This window comes from Pristiophorus japonicus, chromosome 11 (genome assembly GCF_044704955.1).
Source record: "Pristiophorus japonicus isolate sPriJap1 chromosome 11, sPriJap1.hap1, whole genome shotgun sequence".
Lineage (NCBI taxonomy): Eukaryota > Metazoa > Chordata > Chondrichthyes > Pristiophoridae > Pristiophorus > Pristiophorus japonicus.
The window spans coordinates 176649467-176666846 of NC_091987.1; the positions used below are offsets into that span (position 1 = coordinate 176649467).

At 44.8% G+C, this 17380-nt stretch overlaps 1 protein-coding gene across 2 annotated transcripts in view; it reads right to left on the bottom strand.

Annotated features, from left to right (window-relative positions):
• st3gal4 (ST3 beta-galactoside alpha-2,3-sialyltransferase 4) overlaps positions 1 to 17380 on the bottom strand; it is a 308604-nt gene that overhangs the window by 262886 nt on the left and 28338 nt on the right. Inside the window, exon 1 of one of the 2 annotated variants that reach the window (XM_070894290.1) lies at positions 702 to 789. The exons of the other annotated variant lie outside the window; for it this stretch is intronic. The gene's annotated coding sequence lies outside the window, so the exon portion shown is untranslated. Of the gene's footprint in view, positions 1 to 701; positions 790 to 17380 lie in introns of those variants that run through there. 2 annotated transcript variants of the gene reach the window in all.

The following is a 17380-nucleotide window of genomic DNA, read 5'->3' on the forward strand; positions in this document are numbered from 1 at the left end:
ACGCCCTCGACAGGGGGTCTGGGACCTGTGTGAAATTGTGCATCTCCTTAACCAATCAGACTGAAGAATCGTTAATGAACACCAGGAAGTGTAAGTTCAATGTCAAATCTGGTACAGAAAGAGAAATAGAGCGAAAGAAAGGTTGGATTAAGAGAGAGAGAAAAAAGACACGTAAAGCAAAGAAAGTTAAAAAAATTAAAAAAATTTAAATCTCCAGCAATAATTAAAAGCTGAAGGAATGAGACTCCACACTTGTTAAAGTTAATTTTCAGTGCCAGAGAGGTTGTGTGGCAGTAATCAAGACTTAGCACACGGTTAAAATAGCACACTTGATTTCTGACGAGTTTAGTTTATCTGATGTAAGTACAGGAGAAGGACCGTTACTGCCCGTTTGCGGCGGCCTTTCGCCAAAATCGAGTGGCCATTGCTTTGGGCTCAACTGGCCACCCCGACATAAATTCAGCCCGGGAGGTCTTGCAGCGGTGTGGGCCACCACCGACTCTCGTGGCGGTGTGGGGCTTGCGGCAGGAGTGACGCGCTAAAAGTGTACACCGCTGCCGCTCCGCCCCCGGACCCGTCCTCAGCGTGAAGTAGCCGGCCCTTTAGCTGACGGTGCCCCCGCCAGCTTTTAGGGCCGGTGCAGAATGGCAGAGATCTCGGAGCCGTGGGAGCAGAGAGAGACAAGAAAGTAAGATCCAAACCTGGGTCGGAAGCTCCCCAGAGTCCTCGTGGTCATAATAGCTGAGTCGATCTCATAGAGAAGTCCGGTAAGGGATCATCTGGGGGAGATCTGGACGAGGCGAGATCCCGGAGCTAGCTCCGTATTACGCAGCAACAAGTCCAGGAGCCTCTTCAATGGACCCGAGGAGTTCAGCCCAGAATCCACACTCATGGGGAGGGAGGGAGAGAGAGGGGGGGGGGGGGGAAAGGGAGAGGGAAAAAGAGAGAGTGAGAGAGAGGGTGAGAGAGAGAAAGAGGGAGAGGGAAAGAGAGAGGGTGATGGAGAGGGTCAGAGAGAGAGAGGGAGGGGGAAAGAGAGAGGGAGAGAGAGAGAGGGAGGGGGAAAGGAGCAAAAGAGAAAGGAGAAAGAGATAGAAGTGAGGAAAGGGAATGAGAAACAGAAAGAGAAAATTTGATTGGGAAAGAGAGAAATAGGAATAGAGAAAGAGAAAAGTGGGGGAAAAAAACTAGAGAGAGAGAAATAGAGATCCCGAGATTCACAGAGAGAAAGCGGAAATCTCAATCCAGGGGCTCAGATTGGAAAAGCTCAGCATTCCACGCGGTAACAAATGGGAATCTGTTCAATCTCCACCGCCTCCAGGCTAGATCCAAGGTCGTCCCATCCTCTGTCATCGAACTATAGTATGCAGACAACGCTTGCGTCTGCGCACACTCAGAGGCCAAACTTCAAGCCATCGTCAACACCTTCACTGAGGCATATGAAAGCATGGGCCTTACACTAAACAACTGTAAAACAATGGCCCACTACCAACCTGACCCCACCACACAGCACTGCCCCCCCACAGTCATCAAAATCCACGGTGAGGCCATTTTCCATACCTCGGCAGCCTACTGTCAGCAAGGGCAGGCATCGGTGACGAGGTCCAACACCACCTTCAGTGTGCCAGTGCAGCCTTCGGTCGCCTGAGGAAGAGAGTGTTTGAAGACCAAGACCTCAAATCTGGCACCAAGCTTATGGTCTACAGGGCAGTAGTGATACCCGCCCTCCTCTTTGGCTCAGAGACGGGGACTATATACAGCAGACACCTCAAAGCACTGGAGAAGTACCATCAACGCTGCCTCCGTATGATCCTGCAAATCCATTGGGAGGATAGACGCACCAACGTCAGCGTTCTCGCCCAGGCCAACATCCCCAGCATCGAGGCACTGACCACACGCGACCAGCTCCGCTGGATGGACCACATCGTTCGCATGCCTGACACAAGATTCCCAGAGCAAGCGCTCTACTCGGAGCTCCGACACACAAGAGAGCCCCAGGTGGACAGAGGAAACACTTCAAGGACACCCTCAAAGCCTCCTTGATAAAGTGCAACATTCCCACTGACACCTGGGAATCCCTGGCACAAGACCGCCCAAAGTGGAGGAAGAGCATCCGGGAGGGCGCTGAGCACCTCGAGTCTCATTGCCAAGAGCATGCAGAAAACAAGCTCAGGCAGCGGAAGGAGCGTGCAGCAAACCAGGCTCCCCAGCCACCCTTTCCCTCAACCACTGTCTGTCCCACAGTGATAGTCTGTAGGTCCCACATAGACTCTTCAGTCACCTGAGAACTCACTTTTAGAGTGGAAGCAAGTCATCCTCGACTCCGAGGGACTGCCGATGATGATGCTCACCTCACATTATACAGCAACCCAGATATAGGTGCGAAAAATAAAGATTTAATACATAATCAATATAACTCCAAACAACTACCAACCAGAACAATAAACAGTGCAGAAAAATAACATATAAACATAATTTACAACCCTTGTGCATTTCCTTATAACCCCCTCTTACGCGTGCCTAACCTGTGACTTTGCCTCAGTGTCTCCCCTTTGGCTGCCTCATGGCTCTGGGAAGGCTGCTGTGTTCCCTGTGTGAAAAGCTGCAGATGTCCTTCTAGGATGCCCTCGAGTACCTTTGGGCCTGGAAGGGCCGACTGGAGACTGGTCAGTACCCTTCTGGGAGGGTTCAGTCTGGCTTGGCTCGGGTGAGGCCATGTGTGGAGGCACAGGCGGAGTGACAGGTTTGGGTCCAGGATTGCTGCGAGCCGGAGGGAGTACATCATCCGTATCCTGGCCCGAGGAGCCTGAGTCACTCACCAGGAGCGGCACGGCACCAACACCACCAATCTGTGGCGCCACACTGGAAGGTCCATGGTGGATCCAGCGGCAAAAGCAACACTGAGGTCTCGGGGGGCATACAGCTGAGACTGCATGCGAGCAGCCACAGTCTGAGAGCCACCAGATATAACAGCACTTAGACGCTCAGAGCCGCGGCCATCCTCTCCAAAGCAGCACCGATACGCTCATTCCCTCGTGCCTGTGCTGCTATTGCCACACCACCCTAAGGGCAAATTTCCTGTGGGAATAACGCCCCAATTAAGACTGCAAATTTCAGCTTTGCAGGGCTAATAAGACGGGAACACTTTTTTCGGGTCAAAAAGCTGAATTTTGATCCAATGGCCACTGCAAACTTTGCGGCGGTAATCGGGGAAAAAAGGCATTAAAACACCAGCTTTCTGGCTGCATTGAATTTTGGCCCCCATGTGTTTCTATTTTCTAAATGTCTCTTATATGGTCATTTATCAAATGCCTTTTGAAGGTTCATTCATACAACATCTACTGAGCATTACAGAACCTTCATCAACCCTCTCTGTTATTTGATCAAAGAACTCGATCTGGTTAGTCAGACACGATTTGGTTTTTAACAAATCCATGCCCGATGTCCCTTATTAATCCATGCTTTTCCAAGTGAAATTAATTTTGTCGTTGACAATAGTCTCTAAAGTTTCCTCACCACTGACGTTAGACTGACTAGCCTGAAAGTATCAGTTTTATCACTCTCTCCTTTTAAACAGGGGTGTAACATTTGTAATCACTTTGATAACCAATGAAGATTGAAAGATTGTGGTCAGAGCATCCTCTGTCTCAAACCTTGGTTTCTCTCAGCAACACAGGATGCATCTGGACCGGATGACTTGTTAGCTTTGAGTGATGTCAACCTATTTAGCTTCTTCTTTCCATCTATTTTTTATCCTTTCCAATATCTCTACTCCCTCCTTCTCTACTGTGATATTAACTTCAGCCTCTTTTGTGAAGACAGATGCTAAGAACATAAGAACATAGGGATCAGAAGTAAGCCATTCGGCCCCTCGAGCCTGCTCCGCCATTCAATAAGATCATGGCTGATCTACCTCAACTCCACTTTCCTGCACTGTCCCCATATCCCTTGATTCCCTTAATATCCAAAAAGTATCCTAAGTATTCATTCAGTACCCAGTCATGCCCTCTGCCTCCACCAGGATTCCATTTTTTGTCCCTAATCAGCCCCACCCTTCCTTTAACTATCCTTTCACTTTTTATATGTTTATAAATGGGTACCGCTCTTATGTTACCCTCTGCTCTCTCCCTTCAGGGTTAATGGTCTTCGTGTTTCTGGGTGTTTTGATGTCCAGTGTCACTGCAAGCCTGTGAGTTATGATCAATTTCCTGCACCCGGTGCTCTGAGATTAAGGAAGGTATCTTCGCCTGCTGTCTCAGGAGGATGTAAAAGATTCCATAGCACTTGTAATGTCTGTAAGTTTGAATTATTTGTAGCGCCACACTGTGGATGTGGACGTATTGTGTACTGCAAGTGCACGGTTAATAATAAACAGAACCAGGCAGATTTCCGGAGGCTTCCGACAGAGCTGCCTGCCATGTAGGGAGCTGTGTGTGCTGTGCTCCGTGAGTGAAGAACCATCACCATAAATGGTTAAAGTGGTTACCAGGAAGAGTGGTGAAGATATGTCGTCCTCGCAGTTCTATCTTGGATTTCTCCAGTTGGAAATCATGCAATTTGTCGTGATATAGTGATTCCGGTACTACACTCATGGATGCACCCGTGTCAATTTCCATTGGTATCTTGAATCCCGCAACATCTATGTGGATTTTGATGCTTTCCGAATCGTTGTCCGTTAAGCTCGTGCTCCTGATGACATGTAACTCTATCATCTCCTCGTCCTGTTGTTGTTCTTCCATGCTATATAGTCTCTTGGGATTTCTACTCATAGCTTTGAACGCTGGACTCATAGCTTTGAAAGCTGGATTACCCTTCAGTCGGCATGTCTTCGCAAGATGCCCAGTCTTTCTGCAAAAGAAACAGTCTGCCTTCACCTATGGACAACTTTGAGCAATGTGTTGTCCCAGGCACCTATAGCACAAATTCGACACTCTGTTAGAATTTCCAGTTTCTGAGACTTTGGGCCCCGACCGTCTTTTACTTTGAACCTGTAGGTGATTTACCTCGGTTGACTGACGACCGTAATTATTATTTAATTCTCGGGAATATTGTTCAGCCATGCTCATCGACCTCGCTGTCTGATAAGCAATCTCAAAAGTCAAGTCATCCGTCGTCAATAACTTCCTTCTGATCGCATCATTTTTCACCCCACAAACAAAACGATCCTGTAATGCACGGTTTTGAAAGTTTCCAAAATTACAGTGCATCGATGGCTTTTTTAATGCTACGATGTAATCACTGATACATTCATCAGCCTTTTGATTCCAAATCCCGAAACAATAGCTTTCAGCAATTTCTAACGGTTTGGGGTTACAGTGCTGCTCCAGCTTCATTAAAATCTCTTTAAGCGTTGTGTCCTTTGGCTCATCAGGCACAAGCAGATTTACAAGGGTTTTGTATAATGCTGGACTCACCTCCGATAAGAAGATCGCTTTCTTACGTTCCAACACAGCCCAGTTCTGGACTGCATTGTCTGGAACTTCGATTATATTATTTGTAGTGAAATACATTCCTAGCTGATCCACATACGCTTTAAAACGTTCCCGGCCGTGTCTATATTCACCCAAATGTCCGATTACACCTGCCATTTTAATCTCTAGCAGTTCACACCGCGTGCTGTATTTTACCTTGGATTTTGTAGCTTTTTTCCAAAGACAGAAACTTCCAAAGTCTCTCCGTCGGCTGGCTGAATCCTTTCCCAACAAAATTTAAGCTTTAAATCATCCGAAAAATCCCATCTCACCACCAAATGTGATATATTCACAGAGCACAGCACACACAGCTCTCTACATGGCAGGCAGCTCTGTCGGAAGCCTCCGGAAATGTGCCTGGTTCTGTTTATTATTAACCCTGCACTTGCAGTACACAATACGGCCACATCCACAGTGTGGAGCCCAGGAGAGAATCAGAATGAAAGTCTGAGTCCGAGTCGGGAAAACAAAGAGCCTGAAGTTAGAGTGAATGCAAATGAAAATCAAGGAAATTCCATGGAGGAAAACGTTCCTCAGGATGAGCCTCGAATGAGTTTAGATTCAACACCATGTTTGGAAGGTTCTGTTCGAGAGCGAAGGTATCCTCTTCGAAACAGAAAACAAGTGGTAAAGTTAAATTTGTAAATATGGAAAAAAATAAGTTATATATCCTGTGTTATGTATAAACATGAAAGTTATGTATGATGTTTGTTATAGAAACATAGAAACATAGAAAATAGGTGCAGGAGTAGGCCATTCTGCCCTTCTAGCCTGCACCGCCATTCAATGAGTTCATGGCTGAACATGCAACTTCAGTACCCCATTCCTGCTTTCTCGCCAAACCTCTTGATCCCCATAGTAGTAAGGACTTCATCTAACTCCTTTTTGAATATATTTAGTGAATTGGCCTCAACAACTTTCTGTGGTAGAGAATTCCACAGGTTCACCACTCTCTGGGTGAAGAAGTTCCTCCTCATCTCGGTCCTAAATGGCTTACCCCTTATCCTTAGACTGTGTCCCCTGGTTCTGGACTTCCCCAACATTGGGAACATTCTTCCTGCATCTAACCTGTCTAACCCCGTCAGAATTTTAAATGTTTCTATGAGGTCCCCTCTCATTCTTCTGAACTCCAGTGAATACAAGCCCAGTTGATCCAGTCTTTCTTGATCAGTCGGGAATCAGTCTGGTGAACCTTCGCTGCACTCCCTCAATAGCAAGAATGTCCTTCCTCAGGTTAGGAGACCAAAACTGTACACAATACTCCAGGTGTGGCCTCACCAAGGCCCTGTACAACTGTAGCAACACCTCCCTGCCCCTGTACTCAAATCCCCTCGCTATGAAGGCCAACATGCCATTTGCTTTCTTAACTGCTTGCTGTACCTGCATGCCAACCTTCAATGACTGATGTACCATGACACCCAGGTCTCTTTGCACCTCCCCTTTTCCTAATCTGTCACCATTCAGATAATAGTCTGTCTCTCTGTTTTTACCACCAAGGTGGATAACCTCACATTTATCCACATTATACTTCATCTGCCATGCATTTGCCCACTCACCTAACCTATCCAAGTCGCTCTGCAGCCTCATAGCATCCTCCTCGCAGCTCACACTGCCACCCAACTTAGTGTCATCCGCAAATTTGGAGATACTACATATTTAATCCCCTCGTCTAAATCATTAATGTACAGTGTAAACAGCTGGGGCCCCAGCATAGAACCTTGCGGTACCCCACTAGTCACTGCCTGCCATTCTGAAAAGTACCCATTTACTCCAACTCTTTGCTTCCTGTCTGACAATCAGTTCTCAATCCATATCAGCACACTACCCCCAATCCCATGTGCTTTAACTTTGCACATTAATCTCTTGTGTGGGACCTTGTCGAAAGCCTTCTGAAAGTCCAAATATACCACATCAACTGGTTCTCCCTTGTCCACTCTACTGGAAACATCCTCAAAAAATTCCAGAAGATTTGTCAAGAATGATTTCCCTTTCACAAATCCATGCTGACTTGGACCTATCATGTCACCTCTTTCCAAATGCACTGCTATGACATCCTTAATAATTGATTCCATCATTCTACCCACTACCGATGTCAGGCTGGCCGGTCTATAATTCCCTGTTTTCTCTCTCCCTCCTTTTTTAAAAAGTGGGGTTACATTGGCTACCCTCCACTCGATAGGAACTGATCCAGAGTCAATGGAATGTTGGAAAATTACTGTCAATGCATCCACTATTTCCAAGGCCACCTCCTTAAAAAGAACATAAGAACATAAGAATTAGGAACAGGAGTAGGCCATCTAGCCCCTCGAGCCTGCTCCGCCATTCAACAAGATCATGGCTGATCTGACCGTGGACTCAGCTCCACTTACCCGCCCGCTCCCCATAACCCTTAATTCCCTTATTGGTTAAAAATCTATCTATCTGTGATTTGAATACATTCAATGAGCTAGCCTCAACTGCTTCATTGGGCAGAGAATTCCATAGATTCACAACCCTCTGGGAGAAGAAATTCCTTCTCAACTCGGTTTTAAATTGGCTCCCCCGTATTTTGAGGCTGTGCCCCCTAGTTCTTGTCTCCCCGACCAGTGGAAACAACCTCTCTGCCTCTATCTTGTCTATCCTTTCATTATTTTAAATGTTTCTATAAGATCATCATCATTAAGGATGATGTTACAGTTCTAAATTGAAAGGATACACTAGGTAGTTCTCGGACTGAATCTATTTGGCTTGAGTTAAGGAACAGAGGGGAAGCTGTTACATTGCTGGGTAATTTTTTTTTTTAAATAGAGCTCCAAACAGTGAGAAGGAGAACACAATGGGAGAAGCAGGCCATTCGACCCTTTGTGCCAGCTCCATTGTTCAATGAAATCATGGTGGATCTTCAACCTCAAATCCATCTTCCCACAATATCCCCATATCCCCTTAATATTCAAAAATCTATTGGTCTCTGTCTTGAACACACTCAACGACTGAGCATCCTCAGCCCTCTGGGGTAGAGAATTCCTAAGATTCACACCCCTTTGAGTGAAGAAATGTCTCCTTATTTCAGTCGTAAATGGCTGGCCCCTTATCATAAGACTGTGACGCCTGGTTCTAGACTCTCCAGCCAGGGGAAACAGTCTCACTGCATCTACCCTGTCAAGCCTGCTATGAATTTTAAATGATTCAATGAGATCACCTCATTCTTCTAAATTCTAGTGATTATAGGCCTAGCCTCCTCATTGGACAATCCCCCCCACCATCCCAGGAATCAGTCTGGTGAACATTTGTTGGAATCCCTCTCAGGGAAGTACATCCTTCCTTAGATAAGGAGACCAAAACTGTACACAGTACTCCAAGTGTGGTCTCACCAAGGCCCTCTATAATTGAAACAAGAGATAGGTGAGCAAATTTGTTGGCAAATTTCAAAGGTGGCAACAAAAATTGTGATTTTAGAAGACTTTAATTACCCCAATATAGATTGGGAAAAACAGTGTTAAATGTAGGGAAGCAGAGAAATTTCTTGATCAATGTCTCCAGTCGAACAAAGAAGGAAGCAGTGTTGGCTCTGGTTCAGGGAAATGAAGTAAGGCAAGTGGAATGTGTTACAGTAGGAGCTCATCCAGCTGGCAGTGACTACAACAGTTTAGAGTAATTATGGAAAGAGACCAGAAAATATCAAAAGGTAAAAATGGCGAAGAGCTAATTTCAGCGATTTCAGAAGGGATCTAACACCGGTAGATTGGAAAAGGCAAGTGCAGGGTAAAAGAGTAACAGAGCAATGGAAGGCACTGAGGGAAGAGATAGTTCAGGTACAAACTAGGCATATTCATTTGAAGGGAAAAGATAGAGCATCCAAAGCTAAAGAAATAAAAGTTAAAATAAAGCAGACAAATGTCAGGAGCAGGAGTCAGTTAATAAGCAGGAAGATTATGGAAAGTACAGGAGGGAACTGAAAAAGTTAATACAGGAGGCAAAGAAAGTTGACAAGAAAAGATTAGGAGGTAACATTAAATTGAATCCTAAAACATTTTATAAACCTATAAAGTCTTTTAAGGACCCAAAAGGAAATCTTCATTTAGAGGCAGAGGATATGGCTAAAGCATTAAATGAGTACTTTGCAAATGTCTTCACAAATAAAGAAATGTGAAGGTTACACTGAAAGAAAGGGAAATTATGGACAGGATAATAATAGATAGAAAAGATGTACTAAAATAATTAGCATTACTGAAAGTTGGTAAATCACCTGGTCCAGATGGAATGCATCCTAGGTTGCTGAAAAAAGCAAAAGGTAGAACTAGCAGAGGCATTGGTCACAATCTTTCCGGAGGACTGGAGGATATCGAATGTTATACCACTATTCAAGAGAGAGATAAACCAGGAAACTATAGGCCAGTCGGCCTAACATCGGTGGTGGGGAAGTTATTCTATGAAACGAACATATTTACATATTAAGAGAGGGTAGGACCACTCAATGATGAACGAATTTAATGGCAGCACTATTAAATAAATACTTTGCATTCCTTTTTACAACTGATAGTGGAAGTGAGAACATAGGTGTACTAGAGAAGGTGTATGAAATAACTGATAAAGATAACTGTAGAAAAGGAATCTGTTCTGAAAAAGTTAGTAGAATTCAGAGTGGATATGTCGCAGGTCCCCGATTGCAGACATCCTAAGCTGTTGAAATAAGTCAAAGAGGAGATAGCAGAGACTCTGGCCACAATTTTTCAGCCATCTGTAAATACGCAAATTGTGCTGTTAGACTGGAGTGTTGCATATATAACACCTCAGTTAAAGAAGCATAAACTGAGTAACTACAGTCCAGTTAGTCTGATGTCAGTTCTGGGCAAACTCTAAGAATCCATAATTTGAGATAGAATTTAAGAGCAGTTAAAAATGCATAGGTTAATCAAGGACAACCAGCATGGATTTGTTAAAGGCAAATCATGTTTGACAAATTCGTGTGTGTTTTGAAGTGATCAATGAGATAAAGAGAATGCAGTATATGTAGTGTCTATGGATTTTCAGAAGACATTCGCTAAGGTGAAAGAAAAGTTCAGGTTTATTGTACAAGAAGAATGGGTAGACATGTAGAAGCAGCAATTTAATGTGGATATGTAAGAAGTAATTTTTTTGGAAGGAAAACAATGAATGGGAATATACATTCATGGAAAGACATTGAAGGACGTGGATGAACAGAGTTGAAATGCAGTTCCTTGAAATTGCAAGTGTAGATAGAAAAAGCCATAAAAAGGTCACCAGGTGAGGCTTTATTAATAGGATTACTGAGTTCAAGAGTAAAGTAGTAATGATAAATTTGTACAATTTGTTATTAGTGAGGCCAAAGTTATGAGTACTGCGTGCAGTTTAGGTTGCTCCATTATAGAAAGATTAAAGCCACGCATAGATTTACAAGTTCCCACATCCTCTCTATCACAAGGATTGCATACTTCCACCTTCATAGCATTGTGAATCTCAGCCCATTTGCTGCTAAAATCCTCATCCAAATCTTTATCACCAACTACTCCAATGCTCTCCGAACTATCACCTCCATCTGCCATGCTCTATAAACTTCAGCTCATCCAAAATTCTGCTGCCCGTAGCCTATCAAGCACCAAGCCCCATTCATTTATTACCCGTTTTTGCTTACCTACATTGGGGACTGGTCCCCTAATGTCACCTACACTTTGTAAATGCTTCTCTTAGCCCTCTGCCTCATCTCTTTTAGTCCCTTTGTGAAATCCATCCCATTGACCTAAGCTGTTGGCGCAGTGTCCATTTTTTAATTGCATCTCTGTGAAGCCCTTTTGGACATTTTACTATGTTAAAACTGCTATATAAATGCAACTTGTTGTTGGGGAATCAGTGATCAGGGGCCTTAGTCAATCCAGGGACAGTTTCTAGATGAAATGCTACAGAGTGTAAAGAAAGGCCTTTATCCCATTATACAAGTTTATTTTTTGGTGGTGAGGGGCGAGGGTAGCTCGACTGTGTCAAATATTACACTTGGCAAAACATGCAAATTTTAAATTCAAAACACAAACTGTGGAGAAATCAAAGCTTTTATATCCAAAATTTTCACTTAGCTCTGTAATTTTCATGCCTATTAACTAGACTACTTTTACAATGTTGTGACAGGAATATCTCACAACCAATGACCTTGACTGAACGTAAGAGTGAAATTTTTCTTTGGTTGGATACCGTGAAGATGGAGACAGAAAATAAAAACACTGGCTACTCTGCATTTTTTCATCTTTCCCCACATTATTAATGTCTGCTGGCAGTTGCTCACAGAGCAGCACTGTTGCTAAGTAGCCCAAAAGAGGAGACAAATAAAAAGGAGAGGAAGTTATTTTAATAAAAAACACAAAAAACAGCTGCGTTACTGACAAAATGCTATTTCTCAGTCAATGCTTCAGAAAATGGCCGGCTGCCTACCTGGGCTAGATCAGTACGGGTGGTAGCCATGGTGGGTTGTGACCCCGCTACTGGCTCCATCCCACTGCTGAAAATGACTCTCTCTTAATAGGGCAGATTGCGCATTACATAGAAACATAGAAACATAGAAAATAGGTGCAGGAGTAGGCCATTCGGCCCTTCGAGCCTGCACCACCATTCAATAAGATCATGGCTGATCATTCATCTCAGTACCCCTTTCCTGCTTTCTCTCCATACCCTGTGATCTCTTTAGCCGGAAGGGCCACATCTAACTCCCACTTGAATATATCCAATGAACTGGCATCAACAACTCTCTGCGGTAGGGAATTCCACAGGTTAACAACTCTCTGAGTGGAAGAAGTTTCTCCTCATCTCAGTCCTAAATGGCTTACCCCTTATCCTAAGACTATGTCCCCTGGTTCTGGACTTCCCCAACATCTGGAATATTCTTCCTGCATCTAACCTGTCCAGTCCCGTCAGAATTTTATAGGTTTCTATGAGATCCCCTCTCATTCTTCTAAACTACAGTGAATAAAGGCCCAGTTGATCCAGTCTCTCCTCATATGTCAGTCCTGCCAACCCAGGAATCAGTCTGGTGAACCTTCGCTGCACTTCCTCAATAGCAAGAACGTCCTTCCTCAGATTAGGAGACCAAAACGGAACACAATATTCCAGGTGAGGCCTCACGAAGGCCCTGTACAACTGCAGTAAGACCTCCCAGCTCTTATACTCAAATCCCCTAGCTTTGAAGGCCAACATGCCATTTGCCTTCTTCACTGCCTGCTGTACCTGTATGCTGACTTTCAATGACGGTTGTACCATGATACCCAGGTTTCGTTGCACCTCCCCTTTTCCTAATCTGCCGCCATTCAGATAATATTCTGCTTTCGTGTTTTTGCCGCCGAAGTGGCTAACCTCACATTTATCCACATTATACGGCATCTGACATGCGTTTGCCCACTCATTTAACCTGTCCAAGTTACTCTGCAGCCTCTTAGCGTCCTCCTCACAGCTCACACCATCACCCAGCTTAGTGTCATCTGCAAACTTGGAGATATTACACTCAATTCCTTCATCTAAATCATGAATGTATATTGTAAATAGCTGGGGTCCCAGCACTGAGCCCTGCGGCACCCCACTAGTCACTGCCTGCCATTCTGAAAAGGACCCGTTTATCCCGACTCCCTGCTTCCTGTCTGCCAACCAGTTCTCTATCCACATCAGTACATTACCCCCAATACCATGTGCTTTAATTTTGCACACCAATCTCTTGTGTGGGACCTTGTCAAAAGCCTTTTGAAAGTCCAAATACACCACATTCACTGGTTCTCCCTTGTCCACTCTACTAGTTACAGCTCATGATTTCCCTTTCATAAATCCATGCTGACTTGGACCGATCTTGTTACTGCTTTCCAAATGCGCTGCTATTTCATCTTTAATAATTGATTCCAACATTTTCCCCACTACTGATGTCAGGCTAACCGGTCTATAATTACCCGTTTTCTCTCTTCCTCCTTTCTTAAAAAGTGGTGTTACATTAGCTACCCTCCAGTCCATAGGAACTGATCCAGAGTCGATAGACTGTTGGAAAATGATCACCAATGCATCCACTATTTCTAGGGCCATTTCCTTAAGTACTCTGGGATGCAGACTATGAGGCCCTGGGGATGTATCAGCCTTCAAACCCATCAATTTCCCTAACACAATTTCCTGAATAAGGATTTCCCTAATCAGGATTTCCTTCAGCTCCTCCTTCTCACTAGACCCTCGCTCCCCTAGTATATCCTGAACGTTATTTGTGTCTTCCTTTGTGAAGACAGAACCAAAGTATTTGTTTAACTGGTCCGCCATTTATTTGTTCCCCATTATAAATTCACCTGAATCTGACTGCAAGGGACCTACATTTGTCTTCACTAATCTTTTTATCTTTACATACCTATAGAAGCTTTTGCAGTCAGTTTTTATGTTCCCTGCAATCTTCCTCTCATACACTATTTTCCCCCTCCTAATTAAACCCTTTATCCTCCTCTGCTGAATTATAAAATTCTCCCAGTCCTCAGGTTTGCTGCTTTTTCTGGCCAATTTATATGTCTCTTCCTTGGATTTAACACTATCCTGAATGTCCCTTGTAAGCCACAGTTGAGCCACCTTCCCCATTTTATTTTTACTCCAGATAGGGATGTACAATTGTTGAAGTTCATCCATGTGATCTTTAAATGTTTGCCATTGCCTATCTACCATCAACCCTTTAAGGATCACTCGCCAGTCTATTCTAGCCAATTCACGTCTCATACCATCGAAATTACCTTTCCTTAAGTTCAGGACCCTAGTCTCTGAATTAACTGTGTCACTCTCCATCTTAATAAAGAATTCTACAATATTATGCTTACTTTTCCCCAAGTGGCCTCGCACAACAAGATTGCTAATTAGTCCTTTCTCATTACACATCACCCAGTCTAGGATGGCTAGCCCTCTAGTTGGTTCCTCGACATATTGGTCAAGAAAACCATCCCTACTACACTCCAGGAAATCCTCCTCCACCGCATTGCTATCAGTTTGGTTAGCCCAATCAATATGTAGATTAAAGTCGCCCATGATAACTGCTGTACCTTTATTGCACGTATCTCTAATTTTTTGTTTGATGCTGTCCCCAACCTCACTACTACTGTTTGGTGGTCTGTACACAACTCCCACTAGCGTTTTCTGCCCTTTGGTATTCCGTAACTCCACCCATACCGATTCCACATCATCCAAGCTAATGTCCTTCCTTTCTATTGCGTTAATTTCCTCTTCAACCAGCAACGCCACCCCACCTCCTTTTCCTTTCTGTCTATCCTTCCTGAATGTTGAATACCCCTGGCTGTTGAGTTCCCAAGCCTTGGTCACCCTGGAGCCATGTCTCCATGATGCCAATTATATCATATCTGTTAACAGCTATCTGTGCAGTTAATTCGTCCACCTTATTACGAATACTCCTCGCATTGAGGCACAGAGCCTTCAGGCTTGTCTTTTTAACACACTTTGCCCCTTTAGAATTTTGCTGTAATGTTGCCTTTTTTGCTTTTTGCCAGTTTCTCTGCCCTTCACTTTTACTTTTCTTCTTTCTATCGTTTGCTTCTGCCCCCATTCTACTTCCCTCTGTCTCCCTGCATAGGTTCCCATCCCCCTGCCATATTAGTTTAACCCCTCCCCAACAGCACTAGCAAACACTCCCTCTCGGACATTGGTTCTGGTCCTGCCCAGGTGCAGACCGTCCGATTTCTACTGGTCCCACCTCCCCCAGAACCGATTCCAATGTCCCAGGAATTTGAATCCCTCCCTTCTACACCACTCCTCAAGTCACGCATTCATCTGGGCTATCCTGCGATTCCTACTCTGACTAGCACGTGGCACTGGTCGCAATCCTGAAATTACTACTTTTGAGGTCCTACTTTTTAATTTAACTCCTAGCTCCCTAAATTGGTCTTGTAGGACCTCATCCCATTTTTTACCTATATCGTTGGTACCTATATGCACCACAACAACTGGCTGTTCACCCTCCCCTTTGAAAATGTCCTGCAACCACTCAGAGACATCCTTCACACTTGCACCAGGGAGGCAACATACCATCCTCGAGTCTCGATTGCAGCCGCATAAATGTCTATCTGTTCCCCTTACAATAGAATCCCCTACCACAATAGCTCTCCCACTCTTTTTCCTGCCCTCCTGTTCAGCAGAGCCACCCACGGTGCCATGAACTTGGCTGCTCCTGCTCTCCCCTGATGAGTCATCACCCTGAACAGTACCCAAAGTGGTGTGGGGATGACCACAGGGGCTCTCTGCACTACCTTCCTTCAACTGCCCTTCCTGTTCATCACCCATCCCCTATCTGGCTGTGTAACTTTACCAGCGGTATGGCCAACTCACTAAATGAGCTATTCATGACATCCTCAGCATCGCGGATGCTCCAGAGTAAATCCACCCGCAGCTCCAGTGCTGCAATGCGGTCTGTCAGGTGCTGCAGCCGGATACACTTCACGCACACGTAGTCGTCAGGGACACTGGAAGCGTCCCTGACTTCCCACATAGCACAGGAGGAGCATGACATGTGTCCGCGCTCTCCTGCCATGACTTAACCCTTAGATCAACTTAATTTGGCAACAACAATGCTAAAGGTTACATACTGATAAAGAAAAAGACAAAGAAAAACTACTCACCAATCACCAGCCAATCACTTACCCCCTTGGCTGTGACATCTCCCTTCGATTTCTTTCTACTTCTTTTTTGATTTCTCTCCCTGCTGCTGCACCAGCTGGCCTCTCCGATGCTGCTCCGCCTCCTCAAACTCCCCACTGCCTCCCGACTCGATGCTGGGCCTTTTGTAGGCCTTTCCGACACTGCTGTGCCTCCTCGAATTCCCTGCTGCCTCCCGACTCGACGCTGGGCCTTTTGTAGGCCTCTCCGACGCTGCTCCGCCTCTATATACTCTATCCCCCTTGCAATAAAGGCCAACATTCCATTGACCTTCCTGATTACTTGCTGTACCTGCATATTAACTTTTTGTGTTTCATGCACAAGCACATCCGGGGATCCCTCTGTACTGCAGCATTTTGTAATGTCTCTCCATTTAAATAATATACTTTTCTATTTTTTTCTGCCAAAGTGGATAATCTCACATTTTCTTACATTGTACTCCATCTCCCAAATGTTTGCCCACTCACTTAGCCGCTATCATCTGCAAACTTGACTACATTACACTCGGTCCCTTCATCCGATTCATTAATATAGACTGTAAATAGTTGAGGCCCCAGCACCGATCCCTGCGGCACTCCACTAGTTACCATTTGCTAACCGGAAAATGACCCATTTATCCCGACTCTCTGCTTTCTGTTAGTTAGGCAATCCTTTATCCATGCTAATATATTGCCCCCAACCCCGTGAGCTCTGATCTTGTGCAGTAATCTTTTTATGTGGCACCGAGTGCTTCCACCCGGCCCCTCCTCAAGGAAATCTTCTGCCACAATCGGAGGGCCTGCCCCCCCACCCCCACAAACCAGTGAAGATTCCCAGGCCCCCTCCCTCTGGATTGCTGGTCCAATCCCCCGAAAACCCACGATATTTCTCAGTTGCCGGGAACCGTTGCCAAATAGAGGAAGGGAAAATGACCAATATTCATACTCTATGAATGGTACTGAAATAGGTGAGGAAGAAGCTGAAAAAGGCCTGAAAGTCAAAAAGTAAATTCAATGCTCAACATGTCCAACCAATGCGATAATAAAGCCAATACAATGTTGACTATGGAGCCAAGACAGTCGAATAAAAATCAGTGTAATTGATAATGAAAGTGTACAGTGCGGGCTGGTCAGACAGCATCTTCAGTACTGTGTCCTGTTCTGGTCACCAAGACACAAGGATAGCAGTCGAGCACTTCAAGCTGGCCTCTGATTTATTCTGGAGCTGTTGTGGCAGGTGTGGGGCCCCTGCAGGTTCCAGTGAAGCTGCCACACACT